The sequence below is a fragment of the Vicia villosa genome, linkage group LG3 (assembly GCF_029867415.1).
Source record: "Vicia villosa cultivar HV-30 ecotype Madison, WI linkage group LG3, Vvil1.0, whole genome shotgun sequence".
NCBI lineage: Eukaryota > Viridiplantae > Streptophyta > Magnoliopsida > Fabales > Fabaceae > Vicia > Vicia villosa.
The window spans coordinates 128,967,847-128,971,738 of NC_081182.1; the positions used below are offsets into that span (position 1 = coordinate 128,967,847).

At 34.1% G+C, this 3,892-nt stretch overlaps 1 long non-coding RNA gene across 1 annotated transcript; it reads left to right on the plus strand.

The window, feature by feature from the left end:
• The first annotated feature begins 955 nt into the window (after window positions 1-955).
• On the plus strand, window positions 956-1,784 carry LOC131656648 (uncharacterized). The gene is made up of 3 exons (XR_009300224.1): window positions 956-1,307; window positions 1,391-1,506; window positions 1,720-1,784. It is a non-coding gene; the product is annotated as an uncharacterized LOC131656648 (long non-coding RNA).
• Window positions 1,785-3,892: the final 2,108 nt, after the last annotated feature.

Consider the following 3,892-nt stretch of genomic DNA (forward strand, 5'->3'; position numbering starts at 1 on the left):
TCTGTTTAAAGAAAAACTATACAAAGAAAAAGGAATGGGACTTATACTCTCTAATATTCGAGAGACCCAGGTTTTGAAAATGAGTTGAATGATTTGAAAGTGAATTGATTACTGTTGTGAAAACAGTTGATTGAGTTTTAGGCTTACCTCGAAGAATGAGAAATCGGATTTCTGAGTTTGAAGTGTTACCTTGATCCTCAAGTGATATGCTTGGAATAAATTAGGATCTCAACAGATATTAAGCATCCACACCAGCAGAATAGAATGTCGAATAAACTCACAGCTTTCAGCATTCCATGATCATCCAATAATTGTTTATGGAATTTTACTGCAAATGGAAGACCAAACAAAACAGGCAAATCCAAAAGACAACAGAGAAATAATCTTGAAGTCTTGGATGAAGTTAGAAAATTCAAGTGATGTGCAACAGTAATCAAATAGAAATTTAAATGATTAACTACACAAAATAATATCAAATTCAAAAGAAATTAATCTAAGAGAAGATATTTTTGTGGTTTTTCATGTAAAGATAAAATAATTAGAAACACAAACTTAAATATGCATCTAATATATATTTTTTTGTTGTTTTAATAAAAATAAAAAAAAAATACTTATAAACATATGAAAATATTAAAAACATATTTTTTGTCATTTTTAATAAGGATTAGAAAAGAAAAATAAAATCCTATATTAAAATTAAAATACTTAATCTCATGAAAATATTTATAGAAAAAATTAAAGGAGTTAGTTAAAAAACTAATTGAATGGGCCAAGGAGTTTTAAACTGAAAAGGGAGGTGCAGGCCCAAATTGACTAAAAGCTGAATAAAAAAGGGGCCGGACCGGGTCGGGTCAGTGTGACCCGGATCCGCCTCTTAACATAAGCTGCTGGGTTTTGAAAAAAACCTAAAACAACACAAAGAGGCAGCGCCTCTTTCTCCTTCTTCTCTCACGTTATTTTTTTGGAAAAACAAATTTGGAGAACAAACTCTCTTCTCTGCTCATAACGAATCAACAACAAAGGCAATCTCAAACTCTCCTTCGGTCGCCGCTCTCACCTTCTCTGTGAACAAACCGCGGCCCTCTCTCTTGATTTTCTTCTCTTCACGAATTTAATCTCTCCATTGCTCTTTCGTGAAGAACAACAACAACAACACTCGTTCCCCCCTCTCACGATGAACAAGAACAAGTTCGATTTCCTCTCTCAATAGCCCTCTCTCGTTCGTACTTGGCTATCTCTTTCTCAGAATAACAACGGCGCTCTCTGTCTTTCACGGCGGCCATGGACGAACAAGAGGTTCCTTAAAGGTATGATTCTCATAAATTCTGTTTGCAATTCAGTTCTTTTTAATGAAAATAGCAACAACAACTTATGCTTTCTCTATTTTCAGATTTTTAGATAATACAGGAACAATATATTTGTAGCAACTGATAAAAGCAATATTTGAGAGCAAGGGGTAAAGTCAACTTACCTGCGGCAAGAGATGTTTTTCCGGATTTTGTTAAGGTATGCAAACTATTCACTTCTGCTCTTGAGAATCTGCTGTATGTTTGTTGTTACTACTGGGTTGATTCTGAATCCCGAATCTGAACCGCTACTGTGTTGTTGTTACGGCTTATGAATTGTGAATTGTTGTTGTTGATGCTGTCTTAAAATGAACCGCAAGTTTTGTCTTTGTCTCTGCTTTTGTTTTCACTTACAGCACCTATGATTTTTCAGTGGCCATGGGATCTTATCTCGACGAGAAGAACTTACCGTATAACCCGGTTTCTTTCACAAACAGAGGTAGAGACACAAGTGTGCTTTACTCAATTTCGTTCTTCATGACACAATTCTCCTTTATGATACAATAACACATGCTTTCTCTATTTTTCTGGAAATTTTGTCTTAACAGGGAAATATGTTAATGGTAACAACAATATTGAGAGTAAGAGTGAAATTAGCTTACCTACGGCGAGGAGGTTTTCGCCGGATTATTGTTGAAGGTACGCCTTGAATTCTTTATTGTTACTAACAACCTTGAATTGTTACTAACAATTTCCCTAACAACTTTGCTTGTTATTGTAGGCTTTTTGATGAAGGTGATGCCACAACACCTCTCTTTGAAATTGCTTCAAGACTTGAAGATGGACTTCAAGTTGGAACTCTCCACCAAGGTATGAAGAATTTCTTCTTCACTCCCTTTCAAGAAACTATGTAGCTAGAAACTCTTATTTTTTTCAAGTAGTTTTCTTTGATTTGAAGAATTTCTCCTTCTTACAAAGAAACATGAAAACTATAAGAGAAGAGGAAGAAGTGAGAAAGCTAGTAGTATAGTAGCTTTGGTGTGATTAACTTCAAGGAAAGAACTTCCTATTTATAGGCAAAGTTAAGGATGTGTTTGGATGATAATAAACTTGATATCCAAGTTGTAATCATTGCAATAAGAATAAGAATATTCTTCATGAGATATTTCTTATGACATGAGCCATGCAAGTGGACATGAAATATCTCTTTGAATCCTTTTTGTCTTGAATTATTCTTTTGCTAAATTCACCCCTTTTATGTTTCTTTTTTCATGTTGCATGAGCATTCTTGAGAAAAGCATGAAGAAAAATGAACTTGAAGAATGAAGACTTTGAAGATTGAAGAATTCAAGAAAGTCTTTGAAGCTTTATTTTTCTTTTTCTTGTAATTCCAATTCATTCCAACTTTAAATTGTATGAACTTTGTATTATTGAAAATGAATGGAACTTTGAAATGATGTGATTCTTGAATTTTGGATAAAGTCCCTTTGTAATTCATTTGAAAATTGGAACTTTTTCATGTAAAGAACTCCATTTGTAAATGCTTGAATTTCTTTTTAGAACTTGAATGAAATTGTTATTCAAGCATGAAGCTTGAATATTCTTGAATGATCTTGAATGAAATTTGAATTCCTTTTGAATAGAAAATGATAGGAAATCCTTTGAATTTTAGGCCTTGAAACATGTTCTTGCCATCATGGATCTTTGAAATAATATTGAACTTGAAATTCTTGAATTCATGGTCTTAGAACCATACTTGAAGTAATTCTTTTAAAATGAACTCAAAATGGATAATGTCTTCTCTTCTTTTTTTGCAAACCTTGAAGAAATCCTTATGGATGATTTTGAACTTGTTCTAAATTCCAAGCAATCCATGTGAAACACTTTCTTTCATCAATGACAAATTCATATGCCAATTCCTTGAACAAATTCCAAACTAATCTCTTGAATCGCACAAATTGAAAATGGCACACTTCAAATGAACACGAAATTATCTTGCAATGAACGAGTGAATGAGTGAAGAATCCTAACTTGGTTGATTCAAAGCTTTTGATCTTGTTGAAATGAATCTTTGAAGACCAAATGTTGATTGTTGATGAAGATAGTTCCTTTGAGATGAAGGGAGAACAAAACCCTAATTGGTTGTTACTTGTACTGATGAATAATTTCTTGATTAAACCTTGCTGAGCACAAGTAGCAAACACAAGATATGCAATTTGTTAGAGATGCAAATGATGCATATGCAAATGATATGAGGTGGTATCTTAGGTCAAAAATTGGGGTATGACAGGTTCAGCAGAAGAAGCTTCACAGCTTCTGTTCAGAGGGACAACAATCCCAACAGCAGCTTCCATTGTTAGATCATCATCTTGAATTTCCTCAGCAGGAATAGACTCAGCAGGATGCTCTTCAGCATCATCTTCTCCCATATAAGTATCTTCTTCATACTCAGGAGCAGGAAGATCAGAATCTCCATTCTCAAGAGCTTGAAAAATAGCAGCAAGATTCCTTGGAGCAGAAGGACCTTCAACTTCTGGCGGGTCAACAACTTCTGGAATGACCAAATTGGGGTCTTCCTCTGAAGGATTTTCCCTCAGAAAGTCAAA